The sequence below is a fragment of the Grus americana genome, chromosome 3 (assembly GCF_028858705.1).
Source record: "Grus americana isolate bGruAme1 chromosome 3, bGruAme1.mat, whole genome shotgun sequence".
Taxonomy (NCBI): Eukaryota; Metazoa; Chordata; class Aves; order Gruiformes; family Gruidae; genus Grus; species Grus americana.
The window spans coordinates 23048478-23065782 of NC_072854.1; the positions used below are offsets into that span (position 1 = coordinate 23048478).

A 17305-nucleotide genomic window follows, 5' to 3' on the forward strand; every position below is an offset into this window, starting at 1 on the left:
GTTATTCTAGTTGTTCAGATTTCATGCATTTTTTTGTAAAGGAAGCCATAGGAAGGGTGTTGTATGTCCTTAGGTGTCATACAAATTAAATCTACACTCAACCACCCCAATTTCCAGGGAGAGAATAAAGGGGTCCCTTCTCCACGGCATTGCGTCACGTGGGGCCAGGACACTGCTAAGTGTCCTTAAGATGCCAAAGATGGACTGGAGTAGATGTGTGACCTAGGGTAGTGTGGAGGCAAAAGGTAGCTTTGCCAAAGCCTCAGTGAGCAGCAATGACAGTAAGTAAATTTTGGTGAGGTCTTGTTGTACACGTATCACCAGTAAAACCAATTTGAACATCATAATCTTAGGACCTGGTTATGAAAAGCATCATGTTAACTCTAGAGACAGCCATTATTTGTATTCTAATTATTGACAACTAATTATGCATAGATAGATAATGAATTTGTGATTGCAATGATAAGATTATGACTGCTAATAGGATGTTGCCTTAGAAAATAGTAGGAACAGTGGAAGTTATTTTGGAAGTCAGTTTTGGTTTTTTGAAAGTTGATCTGCTGTTGTTGGATTTGTCCAACGAGTTTTTCCCAGTGACTTTTTATTGGAATTAAAGAAGGATATTTAATTGTGGTCACCTGAATCAAAGAAGTGGTTCTCAAAGATCAAAAGGGTTCTGAAAAAGGACTACAAGAAAGATTTGAAGTTTGTCTCCAACAGTGAAAGAAGAAATTAATGCACATGGATAATGAGTTGGCTGCCAAAAGGAGAAGGATATTACTAGTAAATGGTATTTTTAATCATGGAATTGAGCTAGTTGCACTTAGAACAGGCACATATCTAGACTTTAATGTGGCCTCTAATGGAAGTGTTCAAGGCTGGGTTGGATGAGGCTTTGGGCAACCTGGTCTAGTGGAGGGTGTCCCTGCCCATGGCAGGGGGGTTGGAACTAGATGATCTTTGAGGTCCCTTCCAACCCAAACTGTTCTATGATTCTATGATAAGCAGTTATTAGACAGTTTGCCAAAGACTGATTCCCTGCCGCTTCAGCTCCTGAAGCGATAGCTGGATGTGAGTGAAGTGCAGCATATTTAAAAAAATTACAGAAACCAAAGGATAAAGTGGTGTCTGTGATGGAAGCCGAACTGAATGCCATAATGGTATTTCTGGCCGTAACATACATACATGGCCCAATTTTCTCTTCTCATTTTCTTTCTTTTGCAGAGCCTATAGAGCTATGTGAGAACTATTTTAAGTTCACACTGTGATGAATTGTGTTAAAAATAAATAACTTTGTGAAAATGGAAACATTTTTGAAAGTAATACTTTTAAATATTTCATTTGTAATTCAGGTTGTATGAACCAACACAGTTGTGGATGTGTGTTGTTAAACTAAAGACAAATGAAAAATCAAATGTCTTTTGAGATGCCACCATTTTCTACTAACCTTTTCATGTAATAATAATGAATTTACTGTATCGTGGCGTATTTCATTACTGGCTGTAGCATGAATGCACTTAAATAGGCAAAGATCACTGCTGGATGATGCATGGATCTTTGAACAGCACATAGCTTGAAGTTTTCATACTTAAAAGTGGTCCAACGGTTTTAAGTAATATTCAGCAACATTAAAAAAAATAGTTGTAATTGCTATCAAGGACTTACAATGTACATTTATTTTCATCAAAGTGTGACAGATTTGTATATGGATATATTGTAAAGTACACATTTTTTCAAAATAATTGTTATCTTGTAAAGGATTTTTTTTTTCAATTTTATGGAAGGGGCATGTTCAGTCCAGAATCATATTCACGTAAATGTACAAGTGGTCGACATTACTTTCCGGATAAGCATTGCATGGTTGTGTGACATGGGCTTTGAGTGGCTGCAGGGTTGACTCGGTCAGTTGTGGTCTGCAGTGATGCTTGCTGCGAGGAGTGTCACAGGAGAAGGATGAGAAAAGAGCAAAGATCTAAAGGTTAGGTGTGAGGTGCCAGCATCTTTACAAAACCTTTCATTTTGAGAACTGTTTAAAGAGTTTCGCTGACGAATGGGATGAAATTCCCACGTAGCTACCGCGGTCTAGTGCGCATCCTCGTGTGCTCACGGGCTGTTCCTGGGAATGAGGCTGAGAAAAGCTGAGTTTGTCACGCGTGTTCTCCGGTCCCGGCACTGGCTGGCCTCCCGCTCTGCTGCAGCCGGGCAGCTCCGCTCTTTGCCCGTCACACCGACGACCCCCACGTCATTCCCGCAACCGCGGCGCCCGGCCTGGCTCCCGCTGCCCACTGCCAGCAGGTGCCCCTGGGGCCGGGGGGTGGGCAGCGGCCCGGCCTCCCGCCCCGACGGCGGTGTCACGTGCGGCGGCAGGAATGCGGCGGGGGTCCGGGGGCGGGGGACGCGGCGACCGGCGGCCGGCTGCGCCAACCGGGAGGCGGCGGGGCCTCGCGCTGCCCCAATGGCGGCGGGCGCTGCCCGAAAGGCCCGGCAGCGGGCGGGGCGCGCCTAGGCCGGGAACGGCGGCGGTGTCGGCCCCGGGGAGGCGGTAACGGCAGCGGGGGCCGTAGCGGGGCGGGCGGCTCCCCGCCGGGACTCGGGAGCTCCGCTCGGCGGTGAGCGTGCGCTCGGCGGCAGCGTCAGCCCCGGGCTCGCGTGTGCGTGGGGTGTTGAGTGACGTGTCCGGGGAGCGGGGCAGCCGCCGGAGCCCCGGCGGAGCGGAGCGGGCCGGGCCGGGCGGCGGCCGCTGCCTCAGAGCTCTTGGCGGTGGCGGAGGAGGTGGGTGTTCTCTCCGCGGCTGGCGGGGCCGCGGGCGGCTGCAGCCAGCGGGGAGCGCCGGGGTCTCGCTCTGGTGTTAGTCGCGGAAAGTTTGGTTCTTCGAGGCAGGGCTCGGTGTTTCGTGGGGAGACACCCCTCTTGTTTGGGAGCAGTCGTCCCTCCGCTTCCCGCCGCTGGGGGTGCCGCGCTGGGGCTGCGGGGAGCCCGCGGGTGGCAGCTGGGAATCTCCGTCCGCCTCGACGGAGGGGAGGAAAACCCGGTTATTTTGAAATGTATCATTAAATAGGTTTTGCCAGTGTAACGCGGCTTGGCGAGTTACTGAAGCGAGGGTGCAAGGGGTCGTTAACAGACGCATTTACTCCTTTTCCAAACTTCTAGCTCTTGATCTTTGGCGAAGTTTCTTCCCCAAGGTTTTCACTGGGGTTTTTGCTCGCCTCTGTCGCTCTTCGTGTTCTTTGGCATCGGGAGCTGCCCAGCTCCAGCTTCCCTCGCCTTTTAATCGGCTACGGACAAGGCTATTGAAAATCCAAACTCCCAGGGGGAATTGAGTTTCTTTCCTTTCCCCTTCTTAGAACTGTGTTCAACACCAGCTTTGTAGTTGGCATCTTCAGTTAAATCGGCTTTCTTGAAACGGGAAAAATGCTTTGGCACAATAACAGCTGTCCATTTCTGCCTATTTTTTTTTCAAAGGTTTTAAAATTGTCTTTGGTTTCTTTGTAGCTAACACTTTAACTATTGGAGGAGTTATATAGTTGCTTGTGGTGATCCCAGACCACGTAGTTACTTTTGAAAGATGCCCTGTTCTTATGGGGTAGGGCAGGAACAGCTTTGAAAGATTGGCCAGTCATTCATCTGGGCAAGTGAGTGAGCTTTGTCAGTAGGCAATATCAGGTGCTTCGAAAGACAGCTATTAATAATTTGCCCATAGCAAAGGCTTATTTTAAAGGCTGCTAGGTGGTGCTTGTATTTTTGACCAAAATTATTTTATCCATCCTAAATTGCATCCTCTTTCATTTAAGTATTTGTTCAATCCTTTTTTTTTTTTTTCATCCCAAAGCTACTAAGATCATAGCTTTTATCTTGTGCTAGCAGGTTTGAAGTTCTTTAATTACAATGTAAAAACTATCTTCTTTTTTCAGTTGTGCAATTTAACTGTTACCATAAAAAGGTATAGTTTTTTGGTTTATTTTTTGCATGAGTAAGGAAATAAGAAAGATTGACTGTTTCAGAACTGTCTCATGCCGAATAAATACAATGAGGATATACCAATGTTATGTTAGTTTGTGACTAGTGTTATTGTAAAGAAATGTTTTCTCAAAGCCTTTACTCTGTTTTGTGAACCCTAGTGAGCAATCTGTTCTGCAGTAGAAATGAAGTATTACTTTTTTTTTAAATTTTATATTGACACTCAGGAGACACATTTATTGCCCGAGCATGGGGCGTGTTGGGCGCCTACAACTGCAAGCCCATTATTCAGGCAGGCATTCTGGCCGTTCAGCTCTTTTCTTCAATGGACCCTTCATTCTTTTCACTTGGGTGATCTGTTTGATCTTGATAATCTGTCTAACTTACTTTGTTTAATCCATCTTTTTTTTTTTTTCCTACCCTCAGGCTCAGTAGCCCATGAACTAGTTACATGTGTTTATCTGGTTATGAACAGTAGTTCTTTAGACACTACCTTGAAATCTGATATTTCTGAAGGTTTTACAGTGAGATTTCAAGACTTTTATAACACAGTTTACAGATTTCTTAGCTTACCTGTGTTGGTGTATGTGAGACATGACCTACTGCATGAGTGGTGACAGGTGTCTTGTGATAGGACAGGCACTGGATGTCCAGTGCTTGGGGCTTTTGTGGCTGATACCCGCATGTGGATGCAGTGGGAGAAAGGACCATGGAAGCAGATAGATGCTTGAGGAACGTGCTGTCCAACAGCTGAGATCCTAAGGACTTGGGCTTCTGGAGTTCATACACCACAGAATATAGAGAGGAGCTGTAGTGCTGCGTGATGGGTGCGTGCAGGCTGGCATCACAGCTGTGAGACATTGAGACCAACTGTGCAAGTTTTGTGCTATTGGCTTTGCCAGGTCAGTGGTGAGCACACCAAAGTACTGAAGAGGTGGTTGTCTCCATGCCCATGCATTGGAGCCTTCTTCTGACCAGGAGCTATGGTTGCTCTTGGCAGATGGGATATGGTTTTTGCTCATCAGTAGACTGCCACAGTCCTTTCCTGGAGTTGAATACTGTGAAACAAGCTTTAACATGAGATTAACTTTAAGAATCCACAGTATTACATAAATAGTATTTAGATTCTCATTTTTATTGTGATTGAAATCAAGGGTCTAGGTACCTCACCATCTTGGTGGGTTTTTGTTCTTTTTTCTTCTACCCCGTTAACTTTAGTGGAAGTGTGCTGACTTACACCAGGTTGAAATACTAAGTCTAAACACTTACTTTAGTTGTATGTCAAATATAAAAGGTACTGTTTATCCTAAACCTAGTAGCTGTAGAGCGTGTCTTTAAGATTTCCAGAATCCAGACTTTGTAAGGTACAGCCTTAGTTTTGAGTAGGCTGAATTTTTAATGTTAGACATCACAGGGTTTTTTTAAATGCTTTTGGAGGTTTTTTTAGTGTCTTTCAGTCTATTTAAGTTACTTTTTAAACAAGCTTTTTCTTTGTTCGTTTTCTTTGTTATAATTTTATATGTATAAAATCTTGTACTGATATTTTTTTTCTTTTTTGCCAGGCCACTACTGCTTACTGCTGGGGGGGATAGTCTTTGTTTTCCATTTCTCTTACAATTGAGGGCATTTAGTCTCAGCATAAATAAATTTGATAGAAAGAAATCTGAACACCAGAGGAGTTCTTAAGTTGGTTCTGAGCTGTTTAGGAGTCCTTGCATAGTTTATACACATCTGAAGGAAGACAACAAGGTTGTCTAAAACCTGAAGGGCTATTGTCAAAGTTCATAATTGTTAATGGAATGTAATGCAACTGGGAATAGTGCATTACTCATTTGTAAAACAGGAAGTCTATTAGCTGCTTCTATATAAAGTAGAAATTATTTTTAGAATCTGTTGTAGAAAATTTATAAACTTAGTCTATTTCTGGAGAAGCCAGGAAACAAATTCTGCAATCCAGTGGAAGGAGTAGCAGGTTTGATCCAGACTTTCAGATTAAAACTTACATATTGTTCAGAGCTGCAGTCAGTTTATTCATGCACTTATAATACTACACTGTTCTCAGTTTTGAATGTGCTGGAGAAATGAGCAGTGTGTAATACTTATTTGCTTCATCTTTACGTTTGTGGGATAGTAATTTTCTTTCTGCTTCTGTAAAGTGATTTCTGTTTCACTTCTTGCTTTTTCTTTAATTATGATTTTTCATTTTACAGGTTTAGTTTAGAACTGTAGAAGGGATCTCATGGAGAATTGTCTTATGGCCTCCAAATTTAAAGGCATCTTTGAAACTGTCTTTCCGTGAGTTCAGCTTCCTGATGGCTTTTTGAGCCCCAAGTACATTTCCGTACTATCCTTGTATGCTTCGTGTGGAATATCTATTGCAGCAGTTGTCCCTTAAAGAAACTTCCTTTGGAGTTACAGCATTAAATTAAATGCAGTGAATGTAATTGTCAAGTGCGTCTTACTTGTTGAACATTTTGTATGTTATAGCAGGGCAATAAATGAGGCTTCTTTGATAGTGCCATGAATTAGTCTTTCATTTCATATATATTCTACAACACGTGAGGGAGGTATCTTTCGTATCCAAGACCTCCTTTTGTTAGAACCAGCATTCATTACAGATTTTTTTTTCCACTCTTATTCCTGTTCCTTTCTTGTTATTACATCTGTTAGTGGAAAATTAATATTGGTAGATTCATTTCTGAATCTAGAATTAGTTTGAAGAGCGGAAAAGCTGCAAGCCAGGATGCTTGGAAATTATCAAGGATTCATAAACTGAAGCCTGATAATTACTTAGGGAGACTGCAGGCATGTTATGAGGGGGAGATCCTCTTTATGAGAAGGAGGGGAGGTGTATGAGCAAGATAAACCAAAATTCTTATCATGGACCTATACAACTATGTCTTAATACTCTTTCTGTTTTCACATCTGTCTCACTAATGTCATTGTGTGTGTATGTGGTTTGCAGAGAGCAGAATCTTGGGACTCAAGGTCTGTCACATATCCATGGAAGGAAACTGCTGCATTATTAACATCTTCTGAGATTTAAATCACTTGGACGTTTTCTTACTAGTAAAGAACCTGATTTTTAGTTGCACCATAATACTTCAGATTATTATGAAACCAGGGGCATGTAAAAGTCCAACTTGTTTTTAAGGGAATGATGACAAGTAATGCTAAACAAGATTTGAAAGATATGTTTTCAAACTTGTGTTTTTAGATCAAAAACTTGATTCATATTTTATTCTGAAGTGCCTGAATCAGCAAGACTGTGGGAAGTGATGCATAACTGCACAACATTGATTCATGTCCTACATGTTTGCTGCTCAGTCAGGAAGCCTGAAGCTTAATGTCAAATGTGTGGGTGAAGCAGTTAACCAGAGCAAAATAAATTGTTCTACTTATGTGGTGCTGAATAGGGGCATTATCTTGGGAAAATCTGTGTCAGTGACTTACTGTACTGTACAATACTTGTTACTTGGGACTGAACCATGAATACGAGGTATTAGGATCCAACCTCAAGGTCAAACATTCACTTTCACTTGTGTTCTGTAATCTTTTTTCTAGAAATGCTTTCAAAAAATTGCAGAAATCATATGTGTTTGGTTTTTTTTTTCCTGAGAGATACAGAATATACATCTCAGGAATTTCAAGAAAGGGAATAAACATTATTTCCTCATCTGTAAAATGGGATCATAAGCTATTGGGAACTAAACAGCAATATCTAGATGTTCTGCTAGGACCACAGTGAGTCTTGAGCTTATGGCTCTTTACTTTATATTTTTCACCATTTTAAAGCATTCAGTGTCACATCCTCAGTGTTCTTTTAGAATTTTATACATAATATTCAGTGTTGTTGCAAACCATGGACTAATTTAAGTCTTAAAAACTTCACTTTTGAACTACAGAAACTGGAGAAGGCGGTTGTCTACTCTATCATTTTCAAATCAAGGATGTTAGCACTAGATGCAGAACTTTTTTCTTTCTTACTTTAATTGATGTTTTAACAGTTGCATTACCTGATTTCTGATTTATATGAATAATATTTTGGTGTTATAAAAAAATCAGTGAAGTTTGTGTTATTTTTCTAGAGCATGCATTATGACTCTAATTTATGATTAGAAATGTGTTTCTGTATTTTACTCCAAATAGTTTTTTTAGCAGCACAGGAATAAGAGTTTATATTCTTAATAACTTTATTCATCAGGTGAAATAAATTTGTTCAGTTGGACACTTTTGTAATGATCAGATGTGATTCATTGTCTGTAAGGGGTTGTCTTTGGTGAGAAACAGTATGGTTACTTTTCCAAGGACAGTAGTACCCAAAAGCTGAACATGTTTAGGAAAAGTGCCTCTGTCAGGACTAGATTTGCAGAAAGTGGTAGGAACTGTATCTTCAGTTCAGTATATCATTTCACTTGTATCATTGGAAAGAGCTGCTGATGGAAATTTTCATCAATTGTCATCAGTATCTTGAAAGACAACCTATGCTTTGTAAAACTAGGACTCACGGAAATTTTGACCAGGGCTTTCTGCTTTTCGAGTGGATGTGCAGATTAAGTACAATTGGAGAGGAAAAAAATGCTTTATCAACTGTGTCCATAAAAAACATCCTTCCCCCCCCCCCCTTTTTTTTTATTCGGAAGCCAAGTACTTGATTTGCAGGGGAATCAAAATAGGTTTCAGGAGGGGGCATTTTCCCTGTGACAAAAATATTGTGTTTTGCATGTGAGGCATATCATAATTTCTAGAGTAAATTACTATTCTGGTGCATTTTTTTATTAAAAACCATTTATAAAGTCTCTACATAATAATTCTAATTACACTTGTATTATAATAATATGTATGCAACTGAAGTGTTAAGCAGCATGCAAGCATCTTCTCTGACTGAAAAACAGAAATCTTCCTGAGGATGTTTCCAGTTAAGGTAAGAGTTGATCTCCAATATTGGAAAGGACTAATTTGGATTAAGTTTAAAAGAGGAAATTTCAGAAATGAGATTACTTTTCCAGATGAAGTTACTTGATTGCAATCAGATTTAGAGCAAATTAAGAAAAATGCTCTTATATTCATATATTTTTATTTTGCCTGTGCGTGCAACGTGGAAGACCATGGTCTTGAACCAGCAACACAGTCCTCTAGATTGTGTGTGCAAAACAAACAACCCCCCCAGTTCTGACTGAAAGTATGCGATGCCAGCATTCACTTTTAATTCTTTGGATGCTTGCAATTTGTTATGGTACACTTGACTGCCAGGATGGCCTCCAAAACCTGGGATGATGCCCCTCTTCTTCCTTTGGGTATTCAAACAGTTGCCAGCACAAAAAGCAGGAGCAAAGGCTTATTTGCTAAAAGTCAGGTACCCTGCATGCATATTCAGGAACCTGGTTCCCTTCCCTGGTTTCAATAACTTTTTACCCATGCTCCTTCTCATTCCTTGAATATTTGTAGGTGTCAGCTTTTCCATCTATAAGTATAGTGCTACTGAGCTTAATAAAATCATATGTTCATGTTGGGTTCAGCAAGGTCTTTTGCAGAATGTCATTATGACCTGGGTGGGTGTACTACTAGGCGGGTGAAAAACTGGTGGGTTGGTTGCATTTAGGGGTGGTTAGTTGGTTGTAACTTACATGGAGACTGGTAACCAGTGGAGTGCCCCAGCTGTCTGTTGTAGGACATGTCCTGTTTAATGTTATGCATGACTTGGAAGGTGACCAGCTCTTGCTTGTGAAGTCTGCAAGTAACACCAAACAGGGGGAAGGCATCAGCAGTGGATGTGCTTGAGATCAGGGCTGACATTCAGAAGGACCTGGGCAGGTCGGAGGAGTGGGCTGATACGAACTTTGTGAAATTGAGCAAGGATGAGGGCAAGGTTGTACCCACGGGAAGGAAGAGCTCTTTTGAAGGGAACTGTTCCCCTTCACTCAGCACTTGTCAGACCACACCTGGAGTATTGCATGCAGCTTTATGTCCACACCCCACCCTGCCCCAGTACAATAAAGATGTGGATAAATTGGAGCAAGTTCAGCACGAGGCCACCACGATGTCAGGGAGCTGTAGCACTGCTGTGGATGAGAGGCTGAGGGACCTGGGCTTGTTCAGGCTGGAGGAGAGATGCTTTATTGGGGCCTAATGGCAGCCTGCCCTCACCTGCTGTCAGGTTATCAAGAAGGTGGCAGGACAATAGGCAATAGTTGCAAACTGAAGTAAGGGTGGTTCTGACTAGATATAAGGGCAATATTTTTCTCTAGGTGGACAACCAAGCCAGAGAACAGGTTGCCTGGCAAGGTGGTGCAGTTTTTGTCTTTGGAGGATTTCAAGATCCCAGAAGATAAAGCAGCCTGGTCTCACCTGATACCTGACCTGGCTTTGAGCAGCAGATTGGACTACATGACCTCCTAAGGTACCTGCCAACCTGACCAAGTCTATGAATCAGTGATTCTGTATTTTGCCTTGCAATAATCATCTGTCCTTAGAGGGGAAGAATATCAATATTAAAAAAATCCATAGTGCTTTCTGCTCACATTGTTGATAGGAGCCCTCAGACAAATCTGCAAATGCAGTCTTTGCTTTCTTCCTCTTTTCCCTTCTTGCAGATGATGTACTGGGCAGGAATCTGCTCTAGGTGAAGAAATGTTGTAGATAATACCCTTTAAAAAGGAGGATCAGAATACCAATCTTCAGCCATGTTCTCAGGGTGTCCCTGTAGACTGCTGCTTCTTCAGGGCTTGCTGCTGTGCTGTTCTCCAGCTTTTAGCAGGTCATTGCTTAGTGCGAGAAAGGGTGGCAGAAAAGGAAACGAAGTAGCTTTTGGGGGAAGTGGATTCTGCATGCAGTCTCAAAAAGGTGCATCTCTGCGGATCTGACCTTGTTTGCATTGCAGCTGGTCATAGAATTTCCCCTGAGTTAACTGAGTCAGGAACTGGGCTTCATGTTTATTTTCTACTTGAACCTATGCAATTCATAGAATCATAGAATGGTTTGGGCTGGAAGGGACCTTAAAGATCATCTAGTTCCAACCCCTGTGCTACGGGCAGGGACACCCTCCACTAGACCAGGTTGCCCAAAGCCTCATCCAGCCTGGCCTTAAACACTTCCAGAGATGGGGCCTCCACAACCTCTCTGGGCAACCTGTTCCAGTGCCTCACCACCCTCACAGTAAAGAATTTCTTCCTAACATCTAATCTAAATCGACCCTCCTTCAGCTTGAACCCATAACCCCTTGTCCTGTCACTACACTCCCTGATAAAGAGTCCCTCTTCAGATTTCTTGTAGCCCCCCCTTTAGGTACTGGAAGGCTGCAATTAGGTCTCGCCGGAGCCTTCTCTTCTGCAGGCTGAACAATCCCAACTCTCTCAGCCTGTCCTCATAGGAGAGGTGCTCCAGCCCTCTGGTCAGCTTCATGGCCCTCCTCTGGACTCGCTCCAACAGCTCCATGTCTCTCTCTCGTACTGGGGCCCCCAGAGCTAGATGCAGTACTCCAGGTGGGGTCTCACAAGCATGGAGTAGAGGGGCAGAATCACCTCCCTCGACCTGCTGATCACGCCTCTTTTGATGCAGCCCAGGACGCGGTTGGCTTTCTGGGCTGCAAGCGCACACTGCCGGCTCATGTTGAGCTTCTCATCAATCAACACCCCCAAGTCCTTCTCCTCGGGGCTGCTTTCAATCCGTTCCTCACCCAGCCTGTAGTTGTGTTTGGGATTGCGCTGACCCATGTGCAGGATCTTGCACTTGGCCTTGTTGAACTTCATGCAGTTCACATAGGCCCACCTCTCCGGCCTGTCAAGATCCCTCTGGATGGCATCCCTTCCCGCCAGCTTGTCGACCCCACCACACAGCTTGGTGTCATCGGCAAACTTGCTGAGGGTGCACTCGATCCCACAGTCCATGTCGCCAACAAAGATGTTGAACAGTGCTGGTCCCAATACCGACCCCTGAGGAGCGCCACTCGTCACCGTTCTCCACTTGGACATTGAGCTGTTGACCACAACTCTTTGAGTGCGACCATCCAGCCAATTCCTTATGCACCGAGTGGTCCATCCATTGAATCCATGTCTCTCCAATTTAGAGACAAGGATGTCATGCAGGACAGTGTCAAATGCCTTGCACAAGTCCAGGTAGATGATGTCAGTCAATCTTCCCTTATCCACCAATGCTGTAACCCCATCATAGAAGGCCACCAGATTTGTCAGGCACGATATGCCCTTAGTGAAGCCATGTTGGCTGTCACCAGTCACCTCCTTGTTTTCCATGTGCCTCAGCATAGTCTCCAGGAGGGTCTGCTCCATAATCTTGCCAGGCACGGAGGAGAGACTGACCGGCCTGTAGTTCCCTGGCTCTTCCTTTTTTCCCTTCTTAAAAATGGGGGTTATGTTTCCCCTCTTCCAGTCGGCGGGAACTTCGCCAGACTGCCAGGACTTCTCAAATATGATGGTGAGTGGCCTGGCCACTTCATCCGCCAGTTCCCTCAAGACATGCGGATGCATCTCATCAGGTCCCATGGCCTTGTGCACCTTCAGGTTCCTTAGATATTCTCGAACCTGACCTTCTCCTGCAGTGGGTGGTTCTGCATTCTCCCAGTCCCTGCCTTCTGTGCCCTGGGCAGTGTGGCTCAAGCATTTGCCAGTGAAGACTGAGGCAAAGAAGTCGTTGAGTACCTCAGCCTTCTCCATATCCTGGGTAACCAGGTCACCCCTTTCATTCCGGAGGGGACCCACATTTTCCCTCGTCCTCCTCTTATCACTGACATACCTATAGAAGCTTTTCTTGTTGTCCTTGACATCCCTGGCCAGACTAATTTCTCTCAGGGCTTTGGCTTTCCTAACCTGCTCCCTGGCTGCTCGGACAGTTTCTCTGTATTTCTCCCAGGCTACCTGTCCTTGCTTCCACCCTCTGTAGGCTTCGCTTCCTTTTTTTGTTTGACTTTGCCCAGGAGCTCCTTGTTCATCCATGGGGGCCTCTTGGTGTTTTTGCTTGACTTCCTCTTTGTTGGGATGCATCGCTCCTGAGCTTGGAGGAGGTGACCCTTGAATATTAGCCAGCTGTCTTAGGCCCCTCTTCCTCCAGGGCTTTGTCCCATGGTATTCTACCAAGCAGATCGCTGAAGAGGCCAAAGTCTGCTCTGCTGAAGTCCAGGGTAGTGAGCTTGCTGAGTGCTCTCCTCGCTGCCCTGAGGATCCTGAACTCCACCATTTCGTGGTCACTGCAGCCAAGGCTGCCCTTGAGCTTGACATCCCCTACCAGGCCCTCCTTATTGGTGAGAATAAGGTCCAGCATGGCACCTCTCCTTGTGAGCTTCTCTGTCACTTGGAGGAGAAAGTTATCATCGACACATTCCAGGAACTTCCTGGATTGCTTGCACTCAGCTGCATTGTCCCTCCAGCAGATGTCAGGGTGGTTGAAGTCCCCCATAAGGACCAGGGCTTGTGAGCAGGAGGCTGCTCCTATCTGCCTATAGAGGCCTTCATCTGCTCGGTCCCCCTGGTCAGGTGGCCTGTAGCAGACCCCCACTATGATGTCCCCTGCCCCAGTGCTCCCTTTAATCCTGACCCATAGGCTCTTGGTGGGCTTCTCCTCCATCCCCAGCTGGAGCTCCATGCACTCCAGCTTGTCATTGACGTAGAGCGCGATGCCCCCTCCTCGTCTGCCCTGCCTGTCCTTCCTAAAGAGCCTGTACCCTTCCGTCCCAACACTCCAGTCATAGGAGCTGTCCCACCACATCTCTGTAATGCCAATAATGTCATAGCCTTGCAGGCAGGCACACACACGTCTCCAGCTCCTCTTGTTTGTTCCCCATGCTCCATGCATTCGCATAGAGGCATTTCAGTTGTGCCCCCGATGAGGCTGACTTATTGGCTGGGGTGGCAGGAATTCTTTTGATATATCTTCCCAGTGTTACCCCATTGGTTCCTGTTGCATCTGGAGCCCCCAGCTCGTCTCCTTCTAGGCTTCGAGTGTGCTGTAATGCATCCAGCACGTCTCTGAGCAGTAGGCTGAGGGCCCTCACCAGCGCCCCGTCCCTCCAACCTGGGCACGTCATCGCACAACATGTCGCTGGTAAGCCTGATGTTATCCCCCTCCCCCTTCGAGCCTAGTTTAAAGCTCTGTTCATGAGCCCTGCTAGTTCCTGGGCAAAGATCCTCTTCCCCCTTTGAGAGAGATGAATCCCATCAGGGTTCATCAGGCCTGGTGCCGTGTAGGCCGCCCCATTGTCAAAGAACCCAAAGTTGTGGCATTGACACCAGCCACTGAGCCATGCATTTATGGACTGTGTCTGCCTGTTCCTCCCAACATTGCCACCCTTAACTGGAAGGAGGGAGGAGAATATTACCTGCGCTCCCGAATCCTTCAGTGACTGCCCTAAGAGCCTGAAGTCCCTTTTGATCGCTTTTGTGGTGTGTGTCTCTGCTTCATCCCCACCCACATGGAGGAGCAGCAGTGGCTAATAGTCAGAGGGCTGTACCAGGCTGGGGAGTTTCCTAGCGATGTCCTTGACATGGGCCCCGGGGAGGCAGCAGACTTCTCTGAGAGGAGAGTTTGCCCTGCATATTGGGCCCTCTGTACCCTTCAGAAGGGAGTTCCCTATGACTATAATTCTCCTTTTCTTCTTTGTTGGGGTGGTCATGACCCAAGGCATGGGCCTTTTGGGCCTAGGTGCTACCTCTGGAGTAGCTTGACTGTCATCCATATCCTCGCTTGAGTGGCCTTCCACAGCCAGAGCCTCATACCTATTGCACAGGGGTACTTTGGAAGGAGAGGTGGGTGAGGAGAAGGTTCGCCTGCCATGCTGAGCGTGGACTTGTTTCCATTCACTCCCCTCTTTGAGGCTGCTGCCTTCTGCCTGGCAATTCCTTATTATTCTATTGCTATATTTTTATTCAATAAATTTAAGAATAAAATTAGTACAATATAGAACTGTTAGCTATTAATAAAACAAATACAAATTAAAAGAAATAATAATCCAGTATTGATACAGCCTTCTTCTATGGCTTACAGCATGTGATGGTAAGCTGTCATAATATAAACGCCTGCTTCGTTCACACCCACTGTAGTATAAAAACAGCTCTGTGTTTCTTAGGAATAGTCTTGCATGGAGAACAAATTGTACTATCAATTTTTATTTTTTCTGTATAACAGAGCCATCTTGAGGTACTTAAAAAAAAAAAATTAACCTTCTTTCTTTTGCATTCTTTTCTTTTGCTTGCTTCTCTGCACTCTCAAAAGAGTCTATATATCAAATTTCAGCAAGATTTACTTCCCAGCAGGAGTTCTGTAGTTATAGGTGGAAGAAGACTCAGTTGGGCATTACATAGCAATATTCAGTAAGTGATGTGGACACAGGAGGATTTTAAACATTCATATGCTTTGTCTTCACAGGGATGTTTTTACTGGGGTTTTTTTTTTTTTAATTGAATTTTTAGGATTTCAGGCTTTCTCAGAGAAGTTTCTTTGTAGCTTGCCTGCACTAAGTTTCTCTGTAAGTCACAGTTCCTTGGAAATTAATCTCCTCATTTCATCTTTGCTGTTTTCTATTAAAAAATACTCACTGGTTCCTTCTTTCTGCACCGTTAAGAATGAAGAATCCTGATGTTGCTGTAGTTACAGTGCACGCTCTTCAAAGAGAAGGTATGTTGCCTTTACAGTTTTTAGGGTGGTAGAGCTGGAAAACTTGGCTGCATGTGCCTCTTGGGAGCTTGGGGGATAGGTACTGTGCCACCAGGTATGAATGCTGTGCTGCCTCGTAGTTTTGGCGGAGTTTGCATTGGTCCTGTTTCTGTTGCCTTATGACTGTTGTAAAAGTAATAACTTTCAGAAAATAGTTTTGAAGAAGTGGAAATGCAGATGTTGATAGGTATTTGGATAGCTGAGAACTTGTGGTCTGTCGTTCATCCCACAATTAGAGGAAACTATCGAATGAATTATGGTATGCAGCCATAGCTGAGAGACCTCCTAGTCCTGGAGGCAGAAGGAGTTACCAGAGGTAATGAGAGGGGAAACTGAGTCACTGAGCGGAACACAGACTTTCTTCAGTAGTCTTTGGACAAGTATAAAGGTGCTTTTCTTTGCTAAAACTGCTGTTTGCTGTGGAATAAGAATTTCAGTCTCTCAGATGCCAGGCTACTGGCCTTTATTATAGACGTGTTAGTGCTCTGAAATTGTAAGGTCTGCTGTGGGACACTGCAGACTTCCACCTCCTTCCATACCAGCTTTCACAGTTGAAGGTGAGCGCTCTTGATGGAAAATTTGAAATAATAGAATATTTCACTTGGAAGGAACCTACAATGATCATCTAGTCCAACTGTCTGACTAATTCAGGGCTGACCAAAAGTTAAAACATGTTATTAAAGGCATGGTCCAAATGCCTTTTAAACACTGACAGGCTTGGGGCATCAACCACCTCTCTAGGAAGCCTGTTCAAGGGTTTGACCACCCTTTCAGTAAAGAAATGCTTCCTAATGTCCAATGTAAACCTCCCCTGGTGCAGCTTTGGACGATTCCCATGTGTCCTGTCAGTGAATCCCAGGGAGAAGAGCTCAGCACCTCCCTCTCCACTTCCCCTCCTCTGGAAGCTGTAGAGAGCAATGACGTTGCCCCTCGGCCTCCTTCTCTCCAAACTGGACAAGCCCAAAGCCCTCAGCTGCTCCTTACAGGACATGCCTTCCAGCCCTCTGGGCATGAGTGCTGGGACCTGTCCTTGGGGATCATTTCACACCTGGCCAATGATGGTTTCTGGTGCAAGTGCCATTTGAGATCTGAGTCCCGTTCTACTGCACGGGACGTCTCTGCGTGAGAAACATCACCCAGGAACATCTGATTTTGATGTGGTATTTTAATTACACATTTTTCTTAAATATTGATTTAAAATTTAGAAATCATTACAGGCTTGGTGAGGCCTAAATATATTGCAATGTATTAAGGGATTTGAATTTTCTTCTTTGCAAATACATACATTTAACATGGTTATTGCTGATTTTTTTAAAGACAGACTTACAAATTTACTAGGTAAACTGCCGGAATAAAAGCATGCTGCCCTGCTACAGATCATGTTTTTTTAACAGCAGTAGTCTCTTAGGCTTGGAATATTTTCTTTATGTGGGTTTGCTCAGATAATCGATTGGTTCAATGGCTAACCCATTATAAGCAGACAAACTGGGAACTTGCAAGGTTGGAAAGTTGTCTTCCTCTTCCAGTCTGTAAATAATGTACGAGCTGCCTGTTTCTCCTAACAGTTTGACAGGAACAGACTGGGTAAAAACATCAGGAAGCAGACAGGAGAAGTGAGGGCCACTCTTTTGGCCAGAACGGGTCACTTGTCTTTCATAAAAGTATCTGGGTGCTCCTTGGCCTCTCT

General features: G+C 44.4%; 1 protein-coding gene across 11 annotated transcripts in view; it reads left to right on the forward strand.

Annotated features, from left to right (window-relative positions):
* Positions 1 to 2171: 2171 nt before the first annotated feature.
* ARHGEF10 (Rho guanine nucleotide exchange factor 10) overlaps positions 2172 to 17305 on the forward strand; it is a 119509-nt gene continuing 104375 nt past the window's right edge. For 5 of the 11 annotated variants that reach the window (XM_054820515.1, XM_054820523.1, XM_054820524.1 and 2 more), the window contains exon 1: positions 2511 to 2772. The gene's annotated coding sequence lies outside the window, so the exon portion shown is untranslated. Of the gene's footprint in view, positions 2296 to 2497; positions 2773 to 15386; positions 15431 to 15526; positions 15580 to 17305 lie in introns of those variants that run through there. The other 6 variants (XM_054820516.1, XM_054820526.1, XM_054820517.1 and 3 more) reach the window with 5 other exon arrangements.